This window comes from Ovis aries, chromosome 6 (assembly GCF_016772045.2).
Source record: "Ovis aries strain OAR_USU_Benz2616 breed Rambouillet chromosome 6, ARS-UI_Ramb_v3.0, whole genome shotgun sequence".
NCBI classification, from domain to species: Eukaryota; Metazoa; Chordata; class Mammalia; order Artiodactyla; family Bovidae; genus Ovis; species Ovis aries.
The window spans coordinates 50,606,259-50,630,915 of NC_056059.1; the positions used below are offsets into that span (position 1 = coordinate 50,606,259).

At 37.6% G+C, this 24,657-nt stretch overlaps 1 protein-coding gene across 7 annotated transcripts in view; it reads left to right on the top strand.

The window, feature by feature from the left end:
* Nucleotides 1–24,657, top strand: part of PCDH7 (protocadherin 7) — a 466,886-nt gene that overhangs the window by 35,823 nt on the left and 406,406 nt on the right. Inside the window, exon 2 of one of the 7 annotated variants that reach the window (XM_027970920.3) lies at nt 1–24,657. This exon is cut by the window's left edge and continues 25,506 nt beyond it; it is cut by the window's right edge and continues 11,100 nt beyond it. The exons of the other annotated variants lie outside the window; for them this stretch is intronic. The gene's annotated coding sequence lies outside the window, so the exon portion shown is untranslated. 7 annotated transcript variants of the gene reach the window in all.

Sequence of the window (24,657 nt, forward strand, 5' to 3'; positions counted from 1 at the left end):
TCCATGTGCCATGTAATTTTGGATTTTGGGCACAGGGCTCAGACAGTTTGAGCCTGGTTTCCATGGCAAGGACCATTTTTAGGCTCTGTTAGAGAACAGGTTGATTCTGTTATCATTCAGCAAATATTTATTAAATACCTACATTCTGTTGGGCTCTGTTGTTCTCATGTTGCTTACATTCTCATTTAAAATGAAAATATAAAAATTGTTATATATGTGATGAATTTTTAAAAATTGCAAAGTAGCCCCTTCCAAGTATTCTTCTCAAAGGAGTAGTTACCAATACCTTGTAACTTCGTTGCACACATAAATAAAGAAAATAAATAATTATAAATATAATTTAAAATAAGGTTTGAATTATATTTGACTACTAGGAAATTGCAGCCATGCAAGTAAAAGACGCTTACTCCTTGGAAGGAAAGTTATGACCAACCTAGATAGCTTATTAAAAAGCAGAGACTTTACTTTGCCAACAAAGGTCCATCTAGTCAAGGCTATGGTTTTTCCTGTGGTCATGTATGGATGTGAGAGTTGGACTGTGAAGAAGGCTGAGCACCGAAGAATTGATGCTTAACTGTGGTGTTGGAGAAGACTCCTGAGAGTCCCTTGGACTGCAAGGAGATCCAACCAGTCCATTCTAAAATAGATCAGTCCTGGGTGTTCTTTGGAAGGAATAATGCTAAAGCTGAAACTCCAGTACTTTGGTCACCTCATGCGAACAGTTGAATCATTGGAAAAGACCCTGAGGCTGGGAGGGATTGGGGGCAGGAGGAGAAGGGGACGACCGAGGATGAGATGGCTAGATGGCATCACCGACTTGATGGACGTGAGTCCAACTCCGGGAGTTGGTGGTGGACAGGGAGGCCTGGCGTGCTCCAATTCATGGGGTCGCAAAGAGTCGGATACGACTGAGTGACTGAACTGAACTAGGAAATTAACTGATAAAATCTTCATTTTATTCAAAGTGTTACTGACAATAGAAACCACTAAACATAATGACAGAACGTTAAAAGACACTCCTTGGAAGAAAAGCTATGACAAAACTAGACAACATATTAAAAAGCAGAGACATCACTTTGTGGACAAAGGTCTGTCTAGTCAAACCTATAGTTTTTTCAGTAGTCATGTATACAGATGTGGGAGTTGGACCATAAGAGAAAGCTGAGTGCTGAAGAACTGATGCTTTCAAATTGTGGTGCTGGAGAAGACTCTTAAGAGTCTTTTGGATAGCAGTCAATCATAAAGGAAATCAACCCTGAATATTCATTGGAAAGATTGATGCTGAAGCTGAAGCTCCAATACTTTGGCTACCTGATGTGAAGAGGTGACTGATTGAAAAGGACCTTGATGCTGGGAAAGATAGAGGGCAGGAGGAGAAGAGGGTGGAAGAGGATGAGATGATTGGATTGCATCACTGACTCAGTGGACATGCATTTGAGCATACTCTAGGAGATAGTTAAGGACAGAGAAGCCTAGCATGACTCAGTTCACAGGGTTGCAAAGAGTAAGGCATGACGTAGCAACTTCTCAACAAAATATATTTGAGTGTGTTTCTGAAGCAGGTCCGACCTCTGGGTCAGAAAGATCCGTTGGATAAGGAAATGACAACCTACTCCTGCATTCTTGCCTGGTGAATCCTCATGGACAGAGGAAACATTCATAGTGTCACAAAGAGTGGGACATGACTGAAGTGACTAAGAGTTAGCATGCATGCATGTGCTTCTGAAATACATTTTCATAAGATACACTGAATCTCTATACACCCCCTTGTCAAATTGGGCTTCCCTTGTGGTTCAACTAGTAAAGAATCCACCTACAATGCAGGAGACCTGGATTCGATCCCTGGGTTGGGAAGATCCCGTGGAGAAGGGAAAAGCTACCCATTCCAGTATTCTGGCCTGGAGAATTTCATGGACTGTATAGTCCATGGGGTGGCAAAGAGTTGGATACAACTGAGCGACTTTCACTCCACTTGTCAAATTGGAGTCAGGTTGGACTGTCAATAATAACTTAAGCCTCCTTTCTCAGTTAGCACCGCCATTGTCTTATCTACTCAGACATCAAGATATGCTGCAAACCCAGAGGGATGGGGTGGGGCGGGAGTTGGGGGGATGGTGGTTGAGGATGTGGGGACACATGTACACCTGTGGTTGATTCATGTCGATGTATGGCAAAAACCACCACGATATTGTAAAGTAATTAACCTCCAATTAAAATAAAGAAATTAATTTAACAACAACAACAAAAAGATATGCTGCAAACACTCTCTAGGTTTTTCTGGAAGGACCAGGCAGTAGTAGAATGGTTTACTCTTAGTCTCTCCCATGACTCATTAGAACATGTCCTGAAATAAGTTCAGTTCCATATCAGGCAAGCAGCAAAGCATTCCCAAGACATTTATCAAGTGAAAAGGAAGGAGGCTGTCATATTCGAGCAGACCTAGTGATATGAGCAAAAATGTATCACTTTATTATTTTTCCTTTCTTCTTTAGAAAACATTATATATTGATTTATTTTAGATTGTTTGGGGTCTGAGGTGTTTCAGGTTTGCAAAGGTTGTGAATTAAAGGTCTTAAATTGTACAGTGTTAATGAGAATGAAATTCACACCCAATGCAGGAGATAGTAGTTGGAAACAATAAATCTTGTCAGGCTCAAGGTACTTTTATTGCTGTACAAAAGTGAAGGTCATAAGATAATACTATTCAAGGAAGTATGTAAGACATTTAAAGAGATTCATCATTTATCATATGACATACAGATACCCTTTTAAAAGATTTCAGTATTTTATCTTCAATTTGATTTGGTATTTAAATATTTTAAGTGAACCCTTGAGAAAACCATATTTTTTTTTTACATTATCTAATTGCATAGTTTAACAAGTGAATGGGTGGTCAAGACTTCTGATGAGTTTCTATAACTATTTGGTGGTGTTCAGGTGGCTTCAACAATTATGTTTATAAGGAGGCTTAAGGACATCCACATTGACAGAGGATCTATTATATATCAGACACTGTGCAAGGTGTGTTTAGGCTGATTAGGTCATTTAATTCTTACAGTGCTGAAGGATGTTGTTTTTGTGTTGGTTTTCTCAGGTAAAAAAACTGAGGCTCAAGCTTGAACAACTTGCCCAAGATTGTATAGTTAATAAGGGATAGAGCTAGACTGAAACCTGAGGCTCTGTGACTTCACGGATTCAACTTTCTAAGAGGTTGATATAATAACACCAGGCTCGCTTAACATCTCATAGTATTTGTGCATTTCTGTAATACTAACTGGGGCAAAAACTCAAATGTGCTTTACCTTAGAAAGTTGTAAAACTTTATTGTTCAAAACTGTATGTGCATCTCTGTTTTTAAATAAATAAACTGCATGTAAAAATTCATTTCCTAAAATTTTAAAGCTACTGCTTTCTTCATCTCTTGGTGGTAGTTGTAAGTGATGCACAGTTCTGGTTCTCGTAATTGTTTATATCTAGAGAAGTTTCCATGAAAGAAAGTGAAGTCTCTCAGTCGTATCTGACTCTTTGTGAACCTGTGGATTATAGCTTGCCAGGCTCCTCCATCCATGAGATTTTCCAGGCAAGAATACTGGAGTGGGTTGCCATTTCCTTCTCCTGGGCACCTTCCCAACCCAGAGATCGAACCTAAGTCTCCTGCATTGCAGGCAGGCTCGTTACCGCCTGAGCCACGAGGGAAGTTTACAAACAAGTTGCTTGTTGGGCCCTGAAAACTCTCTCTACCTCCATATACTTCTTCCTCACTGCTGCTCACAATAAAAAGATGGGCCTCTAGGCCTGAACCCTCAAAATATCTTTGTCCTCCTAAGTTATTTTCTCAGCAAGTGAAGTCTTCAGTAGCTTCCTATAGGATAAAGAGAAGACTGATGAGCAGAGGAAAAGAGTCTTAGCAAGTGAATTAATTAATCTGTACTTTTTGATTTATTTCCCAAGTATGCTCTGCTCTAGCCACACTAAACTATTTGCTCCTTGCTCTGTGGAACATTTGCTTCATCAGCTCCATGCTTTTTGTACATTCTTTTCTTTCTAAAATGTCCTTTGATCCTTCTCCATTACTCAGCAACAGACATATATTCCAAGACTTAGTGTCTTAGCTCAGTGTCACTTCCTATGCAGTGTTTTCCCTAACTCCCAAGTAAATGAGTTATTCTCCTGCTTTTGGTCTTTATTCAACATAGAGTGAATAAAGAACATGCTGTGTTCTAATTAATTTTTACATGTCTATTCCAACAAGATCATGGCATCTGGTCCCATCATTTCATGGCAAATAGATGGGGGAACAGTGGAAACAGTGTCTGACTTTATTTTTCTGGGCTCCAAAATCACTGCAGATGGTGATTGCAGCCATGAAATTAAAAGATGCTTACCCCTTAGAAGGAAAGTTATGGAAGGAAAGTTAGACAGCATATTGGAAAGCAGAGACATTACTTTGTCAACAAAAGTCCATCTAGTCAAGGGTATGGTTTTTCCAGTAGTCATGTATGGATGTGAGAGTTGGACTATAAAGAAAGCAGAGTGCCAAAGAATTGATGCTTTTGAAGTGTGGTGTTGGAGAAGACTCTTGAGAGTTCCTTGGACTGCAAGGAGATCCAACCAGTCCATCCTAAAGGAGATCAGTCCTGGGTGTTCACTGGAAGGACTGGTGTTGAAGCTGAAACTCCAATACTTTGGCGCCCTGATGCGAAGAGCTGACTCATTGGAAAAGACCCTGATGCTGGGAAAGATTGAGGGCAGTAGGAGAAGGGGACGACAGAGGATGAGATGGTTGGATGGCATCACCAACTCAATGAACATGGGTTTAGGTGGACTCTGGGAATTGGTGATGGACAGGGAGGCCTGGCGTGCTGTGGTTCATGGGGTCACAAAGAGTCAGACACGACTGAGCGACTGAACTGAACTGAACTGAATTCCAACAACACAAGAGAAGACTCTACACATGGACATCACCATATGGTCAACACTGAAATCAAATCGATTATATTCTTTGCAGACAAGATGGAGAAGCTGTATACAGTCAGCAAAAACAAAACTGGGAGCTGACTGTGGCTCAGATCATGAACTCCTTATTGCCAAATTCAGACTTGAATTCTAGGGAATTGTGGGAAAAACCACTAGATCATTCAGGTATGACCTAATTCAAATCCCTTATGATTATACAGTGGAAGTGACAAATAGATTCAAGGGATCAGATCTGATAGGGTGCCTGAAGAACTATGGACAGAGGTTCATGACGTACAGGAGGCAGGGATCAAGACCATCCCCAAGAAAAAGAAATGCAAAAAAATAAGATGGTTGTCTGAGAAGGCCTTACAAATACCTATGAAAAGAAGAGAAGCAAAAGGCAAAGGAGAAAAGGAAAGGTAAATCCATTTGAATGCTGAGTTCTAAAGAATAGCAAGGAGAGATAAGAAAGCCTTCTTCAGTTATCAATGCAAAGAAATAGAGGAAAACAATAGGATGGGAAAGACTAGAGATCTCTTCAAGAAAATCAGAGATACCAAGGGAAATTTTCATGCAAAGATGAGCGCAAGAGAGGACAGAAATTGTATGGACCTAATAGAAGCAGAAGATATTAAGAAGAGGTGGAAAGAATACACAGAAGAACTCCGACTCTTTGCGACCCCGTGGACTGTACCCTACCAGGTTCCTCCGTCCATGGGATTTTCCAGGCAAGTATACTGGAGTGGGTTGCCATTTCTTCTCCAGGAGATCTTCCCAACCCAGGGATTGAACCTTGGTCTCCCACACTATAGGCAGAAGCTTTACTGCCTGAGCCACCATGGAAGTCCTAGGTCTTTCACTTTCACTTCAATAGAAGGAGAAGATATTAAGAAGAGTGGCAAGAATACACAGAAGAACTATACAAAAAGATCTTCATGACCCAGATAATCACGATGGTGTGATCACTCACCTAGAGCCAGACATCCTGGAATGTGAAGTCAAGTGGGCCTTAGGAAGCACCACTATGAACAAAGCTGCTGGAGGTGATGGAAATCCAGTTGAGCTATTTCAAATCCTGAAAGACGATGCTGTGAAAGTGCTGCTCTCAATATGCCAGCAAATTTGGAAAACTCAGCAGTGGCCACAGGACTGGAAAAGGGTCGGTTTTCATTCCAATCCCAAAGAAAGGCAATGTCAAAGAATGTCAAACTACCGCACAATTGCACTCATCTCACACGCTAGCAAAGTAATGCTCAAAATTCTCCAAGTCAGGCTTCAACAGTATGTCAACCATGCACTTTCAGATGTTGAAGCTGGATTTGGAAAAGACAGAGGAACCAGATGTCAAATTGCCAACATCCTCTGGATTGTCGAAAAAGGAAGAGTTCCAGAAAAACATCTACTCTGCTTTATTGACCATGCCAAAGCTTTTGACTGTGTGGATCACAATAAACTGTGGAAAATTCTTCAAGAAATGGGAATATCAGACCACCTGACCTGCCTCCTGAGAAATCTGTATGCAGGTCAAGAAGCCACAGTTAGAACTTGACGTAGAACAACAGACTGGTTCCAAATAGGAAAAGGAAATACGTCAAGACTGTATATTGCCACTCTGCTTATTTAACTTACATGCAGAGTATATCATGAGAAATGCTGAGCTGGATGAAGTACAGCTGGAATCAAGATTTTCAGGAGAAATATCTATAACCTCAGATATGCAGATGACACCACTCTTATGGCAGAAGGTGAAGAGGAACTAAAGAGCCTCTTGATGAAAGTGAAAGAGGAGAGTGAAAAAATTGGCTTAAAATTCAGCATTCAAAAAACTAAGATCATGGCATACAGTCCCATCACTTCATGACAAATAGATGTGGAAACAGTGACAGACTTTATTTTGAGGTGCTCCATAATCACTGCGGATGGTGACTGCAGCCGTGAAATTGAAAGATGCTTGCTCTTTGGAAGAAAAGCTATGACCAACCTAGACAGCACATTAAAAAGCAGAGACATTACATTTCCAACAAAGGCCCATCTAGTCAAAGCTATGGCTTTTCCTGTAGTCATGTGTATCTGTGAGAGCTGGACTATAAACAAAGCTGAACGCCGATGAATTGATGCTTTTGAACTATGGTGTTGGAGAAGACTCTTGAGAGTCCCTTGGCCAGCAAGGAGATCCATTCAGTCCATCCTAAAGGAAATCAGTCCTGAGTGTTCATTGGAAGGACTTATGCTGAAGCTGAAACTCCAATATTTTGGCCACCTAATGTGAAGAACTGACTCATTGGAACAGACCGTGATGCTGGGAAAGATTGAAGGCAGTAGGAGAAGGGGACGACAGAGGATGAGATGGTTTTGTGGCATCACTGACTCAATGGATATGAGTTTGAGTAAGCTCCAGGATTTGCTGATGGACAGGGAGGCCTGGTATGCTGCAGTTCATGAGGTTGCAAAGTGCCGAACATGACTGTATTCCTGAACTGAAGTGATTCCCACAATGATAGAACTTGCTCAGGAAATAGGATTATATCTGATTAATCACTGAATTCATGGTGTCCTATACATAGTAGACTCTGAATAAAAGCTTAGAGAACAGTTTCAGTGGTCAAATTAATGAATGTAAGCAACCAAATTTTATTTAGTACATATTTAGTATGTTGTATGCCAGGGAGTGCTCCAGGCATTGGGATATGGCAAAGAATAGCATTGACAAAAATCACTGCTGTCTCTGCTATCATATCTGCTGGAGGGATCAAATGGTAATTAATGATATAAATATGTAAAGTATTATGATTAGATGGTGGTACTACGAAAATTATGCTGAGACAAGAGGTGTCAAGGATGCCATCCTTCTTCTTGGACAGATACAGCAATCACTCTGTTTATTTTATATCCTGATTCCTTTTTGTTTTTATACTTTTTAATGTTAAAACAGAGGATATTGAGTTTCCTAGAACTAGTTGATCAGCTTTTAGGAAATTCTGAAAGTAAAGGTTCTTTGACAGACAAAAGAAACCCTATCAAACAGCCAAGTTTATGTTGAGCTGTGTTGTATAAAAAAAGAAAAAACTCCTATTTTCTAGGAAGAGTGAATAAATGGAGATTGAATACTAAATTATTGGATGCCACAGGTTTATCTTTATACAAAAATAAAATAAATTGTAGAAATATTTCTTTATCTTAACTATAATTTCATTGAAATACAAATAAATACATTACAATATATACTGTGTATATTTATATATATGTGGCTTCCCTGGTGGCTCAGACAGTAAAGCATCTACCTGCAATGTGAGAGACGTGGGTTTGATCCCTGGGTTAGGAAGATCCCCTGGAGGAGGTCATGGCAACCCACTCCAGTCTTCCTGCATGGAGAATCCCCATGGACAGAATAGCCTGATAGGCTACAGTCCATGGGGTTGCAAAGAGTCGGACACAACTGAGTGACTAAGCACTTACTATAAATATAAATAAATATATATATATATATATAATAGAATCAAAGGCTTTTTCTACCATATTATGACCTAATTTAATCAAAATATTTTAAAATAAATTAAGAAATAAATGCTACTTTACATCAGAAAATACCATCATTTAATTTTCACACACTAATCTGCATTCTAAGTACAGAGCTATCCTACCTATTTTTTTTTTTTAGTTAAAAACAAATGTGGCTCAAAAAGCTAGGGTTATATTTCTGTCTTTATTTCTTTTCATTTGATTTCAACACTTCAGCCACCTTCATCCCCAGTAATGAAACTTAGTCCTATCTTTTCATCAGACTCTTCCTTTAAAATATTGGCATTACCTCTGTAGATTGGAAATAGGGTGTTCATGTACACATGCATACAATTTTTATTACTGAAAAGAAAAATCAGATTTTAAAGTTTCCAGAAGTATGAGAGTTAAGCTTCAAGTTCCATTATTTTTTCTCAAGGACAGTATTCCCAGTGTTTCTGCATATTTGTGGGTATTCCCTTGCCAAAATTTCTCCCATGGTATCTGTTTCCTAACTGTTACTGAAGATATTAAAAGGGAAGAAGAGAGAAATGGGAGAAGAGGGTCTTCTATTGCTCCAAACACTCCTCAGTGTTGGCTTCCTGCCAGCTCTCCTCCTCCCTCCTTTCTCCGCACAGCCTCCTTGGAGTTATGAGCTTGCTTTTTCCCCCCAAATTCTTATTTTCGTGTCCGAGTTCTTCTCTCCCTTTCCAGGGCTCTGAGACGTGTTGGCTACCATTAAGCTATATCACAGAGAATCTGTTGGTTTCTTCTCCTGATCAATGATTGTCTCTTCTTGTTGATGGCTGATAGTTCTGTGATAGTATTTGGAAATTGGACTGAAATTTCTAAAGTGAATTTTTTTTTTTTTTAGCTATAGGAAAAATAATCATGTATTTTTTTCTGTTTGGATTTTCTTGTTTATATTTTGCTTCTACTTCTGCTGCCTGTTATCACTTCTTTGATAGTTCTGTCACATGACAGAATAAAAATGTTCAGATTGAATAAACAACCAGAAAACTTTTAGTATAACACTATCAGAAAAAAATGGGCCACTTTTTCGGGTATAGTTATGCTTGTTATATGATTTTATATTAAACAAATTTCATGTATTAATTTTTCTCAGTGTAAACTGTCTTTATCCTAAATTTGATTGAATTTATTAAATACTTCACTTTACCATGATATTCCTCAAAGTACAAATGACACTGATGAGCCCTCCTGAAAGTACAAGTGAGAAGCACAACAGTAAGGCATCCCTTCGTTTTGACTCTTTCCCCCTCCTTCTGAAGCATCTCAACTGTGTGTCTTAGAGAGAGGTGTCCAAAAATGAATCACAGAAGAGTTCCTCTTCCTCTTCATCCTCTATATAGTTCTGTCTGCACCCTATATTAAGAAAGACCCACTTGCTCCAACTCCACTTCTACTTCTAAAATCAAGTGTCTGTGAATTCCCCTTAATCCTGAGGTTGATCATTTGGTTGAGTTAGCCTTCCTAAGGGAAACTGTTAGTTACTCAGTCATGTCCATCTCTTTACAGCCCCATAGCTGTAAAGAGCCCGCCAGGCTCCTCTGTCCTTGGAATTCTCCAGGCCAGGATACTGGAGTGGGTAGCCATTTCTTCTCCAGAGTATCTTCCTGATCCAGGGATCAAACCCGGGTCTCCTGCATTGCAGGCAGATTCTTTAGCATCTGAGCCACCAGGAAAGCCCTCCTAAAGTAACCACTGGCTTTTTAATTGGCATCTCTTACTTATGTCAAACTATATTCTCACCAGACACTAAGTAACAATAGTCAAATCTTTCAGGACTTTTAGACAGGACAGGATGAGGCGAGATGCTTGGCAGCATCTATGGAAATGGTTTTAAAATTTTTGCCTACAAAAGTTTCACCAGAGGAGCTTTTAGGAAGTACAGTTCTGCTTCTCTTCACCTCAGGCATGGGCAAGATACCTACATTTTTAAAAAGCACCCTGGGTTGTTCTTGTGGAAAATACTCTAGAGCAGCAGTATCTAATAAAATATCAATAGAAGCCATGCATGTAATTCTACATTTTCTAGTAGGCACAATAATACAATAAAAATGAATCCTATAAAATTAATTTTAATGATATACTTTACTTAACTCCCTGTATCCAAAACATTTTAATTCAATATTTAATCACTGTGTGTGTTCAGTCACATCAGTTGCTCAGTTGTATCCAACTCTTTGAGACTCCATGGACTACAGCCTGTTAGGCTCCTTTTCCCGTGGGATATTCCAGGCAAGAATACTGGAGTGGGTTGCCATTTCCTCCTCTAGGGGATTTAATCAATATACAATTATTAATGAGATATTTGCCATTCCTTTCATAGAAATTGTCTGCAGAATGTGGTGTGTGTTTTACAATGACAGGACATCAACTCATTTTAGATTAACCTCACTGCAAGTACTCAGTAACCATATGGAGCTATTGACTACCATATCGGACAACACAGCTTTAGAGAATTGCTTTCAAATTGATATATAAGCTCTTGATGCTAAGTAAAAACATACTTTCTTGCGTGCTTATAATGTGGTTCACACCAAGCTAAGTTCTTAAAATGCATCATATTAAATCCAAGCAACAATAATAGGAAGCAGGTATGCTATTTTACCTACTTGGTAAGGAAAATACCATGCTTATTTCTCAAACAATTAAATGAGACATGGCCTTTTTTCTAAAGTCTTACACATGTTGAGTAATTGTGTCATATTAATATATCATAAAATAGAACACAGAGGTAACATTATATTGATATATCAATCCCTCATGCCACTTAACCTTCCAGAACTGGAAGAAGCATCCTTGGCATGAGATGCTTGGGAGGACTGGACATAAAAACTGTTTATTATAAAAATGCCAAAATATTATGGGTCACTTTTTAGAAACAATTTTATGCTTCCCTTGTGGCTCAGAGGGTAAAGTGTCTGCCTGCAATGCAGGAGACCTGGGTTTGATCCATGGGTCAGGAAGATCCCCTGGAGAAGGAAATGGCAACCCGCTCCGGTACTCTTGCCTGGAAAATCCCATGGAAGGAGAAGCCTGGTAGGCTACCGTCCATAGTGTTGCAAAGAGTTGGACATGAGTGAGCAACTTCACTTTCACTTTCATATTTTCTTAAGATTAGTGTTTTCCTCCTCTGAGGCAATAGGAAACACTATAAACAATAACATAAAAATGCCATTTACTGATGACTGTTAATTATCTTAAATATGAATGAATAAATAAATGCTGATGCTGAAGCTGAAGCTCCAGTACTTTGGCCACCTGATGCAAAGAGCTGACTCATTGGAAAAAACTCTGATGCGGGGAAAGATTGAGGGCAGGGGGATAAGGGAGCAACAGAGGGTGAAATGGTTAGAAAGCATCACCAGTCAATGGATGTGAGTTTGAATAAACTCCAGCAGATAAGGAAGGACAGGAAAGCCTGGTGTGCTGCTGTCCATGGGATGACAAAGATTTGGACATGATTTAGTGACTGAACAACAAGTAAAGAAATAAAGTGGGCCAATGTATAATAAAACTATAAAAGCTATAGTTTTTCAAGGGTGAGACTCTCACCATATCATCATTTGTTCAAAGAAGGTTATTTGTCAAAAGTTATTTACTCTTCTTTCCCCTGGCTTTCTGAGCACATGCTATGAACATCTTCATTTATTTTAGTTTTAAGTTGAGTGATTAAAGAAAAAAGCACTCTCTTTGCTTTTAATATTGCTGAATATTTGGAGATCAATTGCAGCTGTTAAATTAAAATAGTTTACCCCTCGAGGACTTTCAAAGACCAAGGAAAATATTATATTAAATGGAAAATATTAGTCTTCTATTGTTACTATCTTGGACTAGATTGCATTAGATCTTCACATTAAGGCATGAAGTGCTTTGAAGATGTAAAGCCAGTGGTACTGTGTAGAATGAAGCATAAAATCAAACAAACATGTTATTTATCTTGGTCTTTGTAAGCAGAATCAACTTGTTGGATTTGTTTTTATCTATCAATAGAATGAATCTGCACACAATCATAATGTTCTCAACTTGATTACTCAATTGAATAAGAAGGGCATAGATAAATGGCAAATAGCAAGTTAAATATGTTATGTTTGGCCTAAAATGGGTATATAATTTTTAAATCTTTATTTTTCTGATCCTAAGTGTAAAGTGATATGTCAATGAGTAAGATTTTTAGAAACATCCTAATATAAAGTTAAATTAGAGTTAAAAGTTTTGTGTAGATGGGTCACCATGGAGATCTCTCATGTGTAGACAATTCAGTGTAAGTTATTTGAATATCAATGGCTCTGTCGTTTATGTAAAATTATCTACCCATGTATAAGATAAACATGGACGCTTAGAAACTTCTCTTGATGTAGAGGCTACATTACCAAGTGGGTAAATCACAGTGTTACATCAAGTACAGCTGTTACCTCATGGGTATAGCTGTCTAATCACAAGTAGGAGATATAATCCCAGGGTGCTCTGTTAGCCTGGGATTTCAGGATCAGTTTTGTTTTTGATCCCACTATTTCTCAAATCCCTTTTCATTAATGATGAAATAGGGTCTCAATATCCTCAGCTGCCACTTGGAAAGGAAAAAAGGAAGATTATGCTGCTCACATCCTAGTCATTTGGTATCTAAGTTTCTTTTTTGCTTTACTATAAATACTTCCTTGCATTTTGATAAATTTATACATTTTAAGCATAATTCTCAGAATAACCTTTTCTATTTGGAATAAAAATGAAACTTAGAAACAGTGAAAAAGAGCACCAAGTAACTAAAAAAAGATGCTACCAAATGTACTTGGGAAACCTCACATAAGTCACTTCTAAGTCCGTACTCAGAACCTGCTGCTTCTCATTTATCCATGATTGTACCAATGTGCTTATTTGCCACTCCTAGTTTAAACAGCTGAATAGAATCTAAATAAAAAATTATTAACACCACATATGTATTCTGATATTAGAGGTATCAAGAAATATTTCTCAAATGTGAGGGAAACATATGTGTCTAAGAGTAAATCTTTTTCTGGATCCATAAAGTTACACATACTTCACTGGCTTCAGATGACACTACCTTAGGCAACCTGATTAGTATTTATAATGATCTCAGTGTCTTCATGTGTCCTTTGTTTAAGAATTCAGGTCACTATGGAACACATTTTGGAAATTTTTCACCCCAAATGATTGAATGTGTATTTAATGGGTACATTACTATATAGATTTAATTTTCATGAACATAAGTCAACCATCTTTGTATCTAATTTTAAGTAATGACTCAAGAATTTCATATCATACAGTGTTTATAGTTTATAATTGACCCTAAGATGTTTATCTATGCAGCAATGCCCAATCAATTCATAACTGCAGATTTTTTTTAAAGACATCAAAGTAAATATTACTGTTAAATTTTTTATGTGACATTGAAAGAAATCAAGTGTGCCAATGAAATGTGTTAAAATACTGGCCTTAAATTCCACCAAATATTTGTTGTTTTGTGAGATGAAGATTGCAGTCCTAATTCTACTAAAATACACACAATTGACCTGTTTAACTGTTTGGTCTCTTATCTGTATACTTACATACATGATCTGCTTGGGAAATTTCTTTGTAACTAAGAGGCCAGTTAAGGGAAAGGGGAGTAGGTCTGCAGACGCTTAGAATGGATTCAGGTACCTGAGTCTAAGTAAGATGGAAAGTTAAGTGACAATTATGTATTCAGGTGTCTCATTTCCTGTACATTGTTCCTGAAAACTACCTGGAATGATAAAGCCATGATATTAGATAGCCAACTTGGAAACCCTCCTACTTTGATATACAAGTCCCATTTTGCAATCTTAAATTTAAGAGCAAGAAAGGCCTCTTTTCCATGGTATCTGGTGGCTTTATATCTAATGATCATAACCTTCTAGCCTGGAATAGAGGTTATAAGTTATCCTCACGGAGATTTTTCTTTATCATTTTTAACACACTAATTTTTTTCTGTGTTTTTACATTCTGGAATGTATCTTTAGGACTTGGTAACTTTAGGTAACGGAGAAGGCGTTGGCACCCCACTCCAGTACTCTTGCCTGGAAAATCCCATGGATGGAGGAGCCTGGTGGGCTGCAGTCCATGGGGTGGCTAAGAGTTGGACACGACTGAGTGCCTTCACTTTCACTTTTCACTTTCATGCATTGGAGAAGGAAATGGCAATCCACTCCAGTGTTCTTGCCTGGAGAATCCCAGGGACGGGGGAGCCTGGTGGGCTGCCATCTATGTGGTTGCACAGAGTCGGACACGACTGAAACGACTTAGCACCAGCAGCAGCAGCAGCAGCAGCAGCAACTTTAGGTAACTTTAGAATTTCTTGTCCAAGGTTCTGCTTTTTTCTGATTTTGCACTTTCATGAGCTTCTCTTATACTTCTGATGGAAACATTGGCATGAACAGATGCTCTGTGGACCAAAGGGATAAGGTTTTCTTTATTTTCACTATTGTATTTTCTAGACTGTACAAGTTTTTAAATTTTAGGATCTGATTGATAAAACTAGGATGCCAAAAAAGGAACTTAAATATGCATATGTGCACATATATATATATATATTTTTTGGCAAATTCTATTTATTTTTTATATGCTTTGCTGTTTAAGGAGAATGTGAGGTATGTAGGTGCCATAGCGTGTGGGAGAGTTTAAAAGTTGGGAGAGTTAAAGAAGGTATCAAAGGATTTGAGTCAATAATGACTTTCAGATATTCACGTTGATTAATTAGTACTTCCTCTCCTACCTGTTGTTAGTGGTTTAGTAGGAGGCAATGCAGCAGTCAAAAGGGTGGGTCAATTATCTAGCCTACATATTTATAATTGGGAGGGAGTTGGGAGGAGCCAAACTCCCTCGAGACCGGAAGGGAACCTAGTGACGCCTGTTTAGAGACACTAGTGGGCTTAGAAAAGACGTCACAGGAAAGAGTGACAGGGGACTCCATACCAGTGGGATCTTTTCCTTTACATGCAGGAAAAAAAAAAGAAATGAAACTGAAAAGCCCCTCCTTAATTATTAAATGCTATGTGTATTGTAAGTTTTGCAACAATCAGAAATTTTAGAGAATTTTATATACACTTTTTAAAAGGGCAGCTAAAATTCAAATTTTGGTGCTATTTTATTCTTTTGTACTATTTCACTTGCAAAGTGAATTGACCTGACAAGACTTGTGATGTGCTAAGTGATAACATTACGTGATTTGAAATTTAAGTTTTATAATAACTGCTTCATGTGTCAAGGGAAAATACGTGTTTTTAAATTTACTTAACTGAGAAATGGCTGTTTTTAAAGATATTATATAATAATTTTATTTGTTGAAATATTTATTATATAAAATCTCAAATGCAGAGGACCAATTATATATAAAATAGTAAAACAATGGCTCATTTAGGAAAAAAACCCTCTCTTTTGTATTTTATTAATATTTTGTGGTAAAAAATTACCAAAAATGATTTTCTAGAATATTATATCTGATTCATTTTTATTATATTATTACTATTTTCATTACATTCTCTTCAAATTGCAGTAGTTTGGATCAAACCCAGGTCTCCTGAGTTGCAGGTGGATTTTTTACCAGCTGAGCCACCAAGGAAGCCCAAGAATACTAGAGACAGTAGCCTGTCCCTTCTCCAGCAGATCTTCCCAGCCTAGGAACTGAACTGCATTGCAGGCAGGTTCTTTACCAACTGAGCTAGTAGGGAAGCCAAAACATGCTGCTGCTCCTGCTAAGTCTCGTCAGTCATGTCCGACTCTGTGCGACCCCATAGACGGCAGCCCACCAGGCTCCGCCGTCCCTGGGATTCTCCAGGCAAGAACACTGGAGTGGGTTGCCATTGCCTTCTCCAATGCATGAAAATGAACATAATTGGTTGTAAATAACTTAGCCAGTACAAATCCCCACACTATTGGGAATAACATGTGGCTACTGAAATCTTATCAGTATCTCTTTCCTGAGCAGCTAAACTTAGCATGATTTTACATTTAATGATACAATAGGTATGGATTTGTTAAAATGAAAAATAAGACATATTTCCTGAATATGTTGTATTTGTTCACTGTGTTTTCAGGTAAGAATTAGCAGTCTGCAGTCATCCACTTTATAAACTATGATCTAATCGGAACTCAAGAGCTAAATAAGAACATGGATGATTAACCTTTAGTTAGTAGGAACCCCTAGGGAAAATTTCAGTGGGACAGAAAGTGATTACTGATGATTTTTCAAGTGGTAATCTTGCCTCTGAGAAAATACTGAACAGTTAACTTCACAGAACAGGGTAGTATCTGTTGGATATTCCAGACAATTGGAGACCTTTTGCTAGCAGAAGTCTAAGGTACATTTTTAAAAGAGAAAGAGATCACAGTAAGAACTGTGACAGTTTGTTAGTAAAAAAATCTTGGACTCATGAAAATCTTCCTTTCACTGGGGCTATGAATCCTCAGGGCTTCCCGGGTGGTGCTAATGGTAAGGAATCAACCCACCAATGCAATAGTAACAAGAGACACAGTTTCAATCCCTGGGTCAGGAAATCCCCTGGAGTAGGGAATGGGAACTCACTCCAATATTCTTGCCTGGAAAATTCCATGGACAGAGAAGCCTGGCAGGCTATAGTCCATGGGGCTGCAAAGAGTTGGGCACAACTGCGTGCGCGCGCGCACACACACACACACACACACACACACACACACACACGAATATTTAGTAGCTCAGCTAACAATCAGGAAACCCTTAGTCTCCAAGAGGTACTGAGTGAAAAACGGTTTTAGAATTTAATAAAACAGCCATGTCAAATCTTACTGGTAAGGTAGAATTTGGTATTTATCTTGCAACTTTGAACTGGAACCTTGAGAGAATTAAAGTTCTCAGAAGAACCTTTGCATTGCCCATTAATCCTTATTTCTTATTGCATTGAAATAAACAACAGCAGAAGGGAAAACTCAAGCCCTAGTACACTAAAACCATTAAAGTAGCTGGCAAAATTATAATCTAGGTAACTTACCTTCCATCTTACATTGCTATAATTTTATCAGTTGAAAATGATACCCACTTCATTGGAGAAGATTGTTTAACAAGCTTTTAATCATCATAATACCTTAACAATATGATACTGAGAAAAATTTTTTAAAAATAGTTTTTGTGCTAATTTTGGATAAAAGATTCTTAGTAGATATAAATATGTGGCTGCCATTGCAATAAATCTAATGGAACTTTTAAAGGTCTAGCAATTGTAACTTATTCAGTCTCTGAATTTATTAATTCCACAGTTGAATGTATTTTTACTACACACAGGATATTCTAAGTAGTATGTTTACATCTTCATCTTTCATTAGCTTAATACTGGAAATCTCAGAACTGAATCGCCAGTCTATGTCTGACGCAGGATGCAGCATGCTTGGGGCTGGTGCATGGGGATGACCCAGAAAGTTGTTATGGGGAGGGAGGTGGGAGGGGGGTTCATGTTTGGGAATGCATGTAAGAATTAAAGATTTTAAAATTTAAAAAATAAAAAACTAAAATTAAAAATAATAATAATAAAATAAAATAAAAAATAAATAAATTATGTCATAAAGAGAAAGTCAGGGGAAGAGCTTTAGCTGTGAAACATTTGGTTCCTTTTCAGCTTCCCCAGGAAGCTCCACTTGCAAAAGAGATGTGAACAGGAAGACCTCAGCCTGAATCGAGATTAACTCCCTGCAATTCAGTTATCCTAAAGCAGGAAATTGCACTCGATAAATATCATAATGGAGTGAAAGTTTTAGAGCAGGAAGTTTTCACTCACGTGAGAGAAAAGTTCTTTGTGCAAACGATTTTGCTGTTTATGATGTCAGTAAATTTATTTAACCAGATGCTGATGGGTATATCATACATTTTCCATCTTACTTCTGACTTGATTTCCAATTTCCCTCATTCTGCTCTTTCCCCTGTGTTTTTAAAATTAACTAGAAACCTCTCCTAGAAGGACTTGTGTTTAGCAACACAACTACGGGCAAATAGGTGATGATATTTGCTGTAAAAACAAATAGAAATAATGCATTATTTTAAAATAAATTTCTTAAATTAAGTTTATTTAAATCAGATTCTTAAATCAGATTTAGGAGATAACGATAGTTTCAGGTAACTCTCCAAAATGTAAATTTTTTTACAACAAAATCAATCTAATATTGATTAGCAATGATTTTGTTTCCACTTTCATACATTATTTAAAATAATTGAATCTGGTGAGCAACATGGATCAGGGTCAGATAAATGTTTTCATAGCAGTTATTGGCAGACTTTTCCCTTCTAATGTTTCCCCTGAATAGAAGTATAATTTGCATCTAGTTAAGTATTGATGAGTCCCCTAGTGAGTTTTGATTTTATGTATTTTTTGAGACCCCATTCGCGGAGTTGCAGGCGTGTAGAGTCAGGACTTTGTGCACACTGCTCCCAGTGCCAAGCCACATCTGCCTAAGGCCCCCGCGGACTTGGCTAAGGCCCGGCCCCCACAGGCCCTGCTGCCAGCTCAGGTGTGGAGATACTGCCGAGCTGTCACTCCGCATGGTTTCCTGCAAGTCAGCTATCTCGTTCCCATCTGTGTTGATATTCTTTCCTGGGTTTTTTTCACTGCTTGCCTGGCATGCATATATTTGTCTGATAAGCCTCAATTTGGCTTTAAGAGTTGCCTTCTCAGGTCGTGGCTCAAAATGAAGTTTTTCCCTGGGTATGTTTTCCCTTTAGTTGCATTTCTTACTGTTACATAATTCTTAACTTTGAGATGTTTCTGTTTTAAGGTACACTTTGTTAAGCTTATTAGGGTCCTTTTACATGTTGCCCATCCCGTTTTGAATGTCTTAATCCATGAAGATCTCCCATAGTGTGAGTTTTGTTTGCTTTCGAGTTTAAATAACAGCAAAATGAGATTATTTAAATATATAATGGCATTTTTTTCCCTCTTCATTTTTATCTTACATAATTCTCTTTAGCCAAGAGGTCGCTTTTCAGCAGGAATTTATTTGGATAACTTTGATTGTTAGTATTCAGGGCCTCCCTGCAAAGTCAGGGATAGATTGCATAGTGGATATATTTAGTCCATAAAGGGCTTTTCTATATCTAAAGTTTGATTATTTGTGCTTTGCACCATTAATTGGCAATTTCGGCCATACTCTTGATTATGCAGCTAAAATTTACTCTGAAGTGGTCAATCCTGTAGGCTTTGTACTTGCAAAACTCCAGTGAATTTATTGAAGGTGGAGTACTCCTAACGGCTGCTGGTGCAGACTTGGTGGGTATTCTGAGTTGAAAATGGAAGGGCAGATAATTCGAGTACACCATGCTCTGATTAAAGGGCTATGAACAGCTTCCTCCACTTACAGATTAACATCATTTTATGCTCTGTTTTCAAACAAGGAATATCTGTTCTAAAAGTAGATCCCACAGATAACTGCTAATGCACCAAGTTCCAGTTGCCCTTGCTTGAAATAGCCCATCAGATTTTCTTTCCCTTCAAGAAATAAATCATTATGGCTTTCATGTCTTTTGGCAGACTTCCTTCCTTATGGGACTGTGGTTTGAAATTGGTTTATGACTTCCTGCTTCGTAACAATAAAAAAAAAACAGTGTTGAGTGTCTTAGCCCTGTTACCCAATGCGTTTGTTATGGAAACTGTTTCACGTAAAGTAAATGGAAAGAGAAATATGAAACTCAGGTGGGAATAGAGTGCTTAGTTATAGCATATATTCTTCTTTTTTTATAGATTCATTCACCCTGTAAGTACTAATTGAGTGTCTACATCACGCTAACTTCCCTTATAGTGTAGAAGTTATAATTAAAGTTATAAACTGTGCTCCAGATGATTATAAATTAGAAGCCTGTCAAAAGTCCTATTTAAAAAAGTAGGAATGAAATGCAGCTTCCTCACTGAAAAACTGGAAAACTGAATGAAAGCTTCATTTAATAATTATCAAAAACTCTCATTGTTAATTGTTGAAATTATACAATGAACAACATTGTAAGGGGGAAATATAAATTGTCTTTAATGTGCCTCTAAAAACTCAGTGTACACTTTAATGTTTATTATTAAAGAAACTATGTATGCTATAAGCTTATAGGCTTACTCTATATCACTATTATTTTTGCCACTGAATCCCACTAGTGAGCAGGTGGCTTAGATCTGAGCTGTGACAATTTAAAGTATCAGCATTCTAAATATGGGTCTTCTCTGTTCTGGAAAGGTATGTCATTAAACTTCTCTCCATTGAAAGCTAAGATTTCACTGACAAAACCAGGTACCTGAATGTCTTAAACAGGACACATTTGATCTATTTATTAGTACCAGATGGAAATATTTTCCTGTATTTCTCATACCTAATCTCTTCTTACTTTGAACAAATTCAAAATGTTGTCCTAACTACATGGAGCTGACCATATTTGATCAGCCCTACATCTGAAAAATGACTATTGTTAAACCAGGATTGTAGTGAAACCCATTTTTCTTTATTGTCAACAAAACAAAACAAACTGTACACATAAGCTCTTGCATTCTGGGACTCCATTTAAAAGCATTTAGCAATTTGGTTGTACCCACCTTCAGAAAACCCATTCTAGGGTCTGAATCCCTGATATACTCAGAGGATACCAGCATTCTCTAAATTGTCAGGGAGGGTTTAGAAGTTGTCAGTTCTATTTTCCTGCCACCTAAAATCTGCATTTTCTTATTCTGACTGTTTGCTGTTCACAGGAGAGGGAAGTGGAAAGCTTCTTGTATACATAAATGTGATTTTTCCTTTGACTTTATTTTGCAAGAAGACACCAAATTAAAAATTTCAAAAAAATACTGTATAGCCTTAAGACTTTAACTAGTTTCCTATTTTCTTTAATAATTGCAGCTATCAGGAATCATAAATAAATAGAAACTATTTTTTGTTTTGAATTGTATAAAATTTCATTTTATAAAATTCTTCATGAAATTTTATCATAGAATCATAGAGCTAACATTAAATCATAGAAACAGAAGGGGATTATGTGTGACCTTTTCTTATACAGCTTTTATAGATTCAGATTTTCTACAACTAACTTGATAATATGTTTCAATGCTAAAACTAAAACAAATATATTTATTTAGTTAGCACTCTTTGGTTGCTAGGGCTTCCCTGTGGCTCAGACAGTAGAGAGTCTGTCTGCAACGCAGGAGACCTGGGTTCAATCCCTGAGTCTAGATGATCCCCTGGAGAAGGATGGCTACCCACTCCAGTATTTTTGCCTGGAGAATTCCATGGACAGAAGTGCCTGGTGGGCTACAGTCCCTGAACAGGACTGAGCAACTGACACTTTCACTTTCTTTGATTGTCAGTAAGAGAAACCAGCTTAAAATATATCATGCTAAAATAGAAGTACATGGACTCAATCTTCATAAATGTATTCGAAGTTCAGTACCACCAGCATCTGTGCTCATGCTCTCTCTCACCCTCTTCCCCTCTCTTCCTCCCTCCCTCTTTTCTTCCTTCCGTCTCTCCTTTTCTCTCTTTCTCCATCTGTCTTCTCTGTGCATCCACATGTTTCTTCTTACATTGGAGATGATCCTTTTATCTTTTTCTACTCTAGATGATAAACCATGGCTGACAGTCCCATAGTTCTTTAATTTGCATGTTACATGCCCACCTGCCTTAAGACTAGTAACTTTTCTGGGTACCAATTTCAAATCCCTGCTAGAGAAATTCTGGCTGTGCCTAGCTTAAGATCGGACTTTTTCAGTCAGCCATGCCTGAGGGAGAAGGTCATGAGCAAGATATTCTAGAGAAGATATAAGTAGCTTATATTAAATAATAACAATGATCATAATAAATAAGCACTTACTCTATGCCAGAACCTGTGTCTAAGTGTTTCACTTGCATCATCCCATGAAAATAGTTATTAGTAAAACACTGTGCATTTAAAGTGTCTTTGCATGCATTATATTAATCTTAACAATCACTTCATCAATGAAATGTCGTGATTTCCATTGTATACTAAAACACTTTTGCTAAAACTGAGTTATTATATGACAGAGTCAGAGTTCAACCCCATCTTCTGATTCCTGCTCTAGAGCCTTTTAAACATAAAAGTTGCCTCCTTTTTACAGGGTGTCAGTGATATAAAATTTTGTGAAACATTGCAGTTGATCAGATGGAGTTGCAGACTCATAGGCTGTATTTGGTGTGTAATCAGAGGCACCCTTATAGTCATAGCTTCTTTTTTTTTTTTTTTTCTTATCCACCCCCATCTTTTTTTTGGCTAATCCTTCTCTCTGATTTTCCCTTTAGCAAATACATCACTTAAGAATGCATTTAGCTGCAAGTAATAAATTAATCATGGTTAAGTGAAGGGTTTATTTTCCCCTGTAACAAGTTTCAGGAAGCTGTGGGTCAGCAAGTTTTACTGAGGAATCATGGTACGGCTGTTCTCTTGCACCATGATCTCTTAGTTTTTATTTTCCTTTCCATATTCCCAGGTTGATGGCTTCTTTTCCTGGCACTCTGTCCCTGTTTCAGATTAGGAGAAGAAAGAGGGACAAAAAGGAAAAGGAACAACTTCCCTTGATTCTATTTCTTTTTTCTCCTAAGAATGAGTCTCTCCCCAGGGACTTCGTTTAGTATTTTATTAGCCAACATTTTGTCACATGGCTTCCCCTAGAAGAAAGCTAGATGGGAGTGAATATTTTTCTTTCTAATTTTGATGCAGAGTGAGCCAAACTACACCCTATGCTTTAAGGGACCAGAAAGCAGTAACTCAGTTCTGGGTGCCACATGCCTGTGAGTCCTCTCATATTGGTCTGCTTCACTTGGGCATTTTCAGCATTTTCTTTGAACAACTGAGTGGCTCCAGTTTCTTTTAACTTTCTTAATAGGATCACTTTTCTGTTTTGTTCTGCCCTGTAGAGTCCCTTTCATTGATTTTTTTTTTTTTTTTTTTTATCCATAGCTGTACAAATACCCACGAGTTTACATTCCTACATATTCCCAGGAGGTCACCTGAGAATCATCCTGTTCTCCCTCTGTCCCTCTTTTACAATTTATAGATGAGACTCAGAAGCCTGGGAAGGCAAAGTTGCCTGGCAAGTGAGTGAACCTAAAATGCACTCCATGTCCCTGACTGTCAGGCCTGGTTTTTCCTAAGCATTTCTAAATAATATCTTTGTGTTTTATATGTTCAAATTTAGGAGAAAAATAAAACTGCTGACATATAAAGTGTTAGTTACAGAAAAATGAAAATGATCCTGAAATGACGATATGGCAGTGAACAAGAAAGAGGAGTTTTGCCCTCAGTTAAGTTTATGTATCAGATTATATTTAATGTATGCATAGATATTCATATTCTAATCAAATATTTACTAAGGGTTTACTCTGTGTCTTGGACTGTTCTCAATATGGGGTATACAGTTTATAACAAGAAAAACAAGATTCTTATTCTTACTGAGCCACTGAAGCCAAAAATTACCCTGTTTTCTAGGTAAACTCAGACCCCATCCTTTCCCTCCTGTTTATTAACTAATGCAGTAAAAGAAACACATGTATACACACATACATTTAATTGATAGCATTTCTTAATCTAGGGAATGCAGTAAATTCTAAGCTGCTTTTGATGTCTGATACATATCTTTTGGCTGAGTATGCAATTTAGTTGGATTTAAAATGGATCTAAATTTAAGTGAAAATTTATTGGACTGAATTCTAACAACAGTGACTCTCTCTACCTTTATTCCTTTGTTTTATTGAATTTAACTTGAATGAAATCTTTTTTATTTGTCTAAGTCTATTTCTGTCTAGTAAGGAAGTTGAAATTGATCATGCCTTGACTTTGTGGGCCATCAGAGAACCATGACATTCCAGGGTATTGATTTTGTGGTGTTAAAGGGTGACAGATCTAGTGTTAAAGTGCCGAGAGAGAATTGGGTTTCAGATTGTACACCATAAGCAGTCCTGGCTTTTGCTGAGGCCTAGCTTTTTAAAGCAATGGAAAGAATTGTAAGTCTTATGTAATTTTTACTACATAAACTTGGAAAGATTAATTAAGCCAGAAGTGTGTCATCATGCATCCAGGAGACAAAGGTCCACGTGTGATAAACATATACTCTGCATATCTATATATAGACAATTTACAGTATTAAAAATGTGTGAATAGAGGAAGTATACTCTGTGCTAAGAATATTGAGTAAT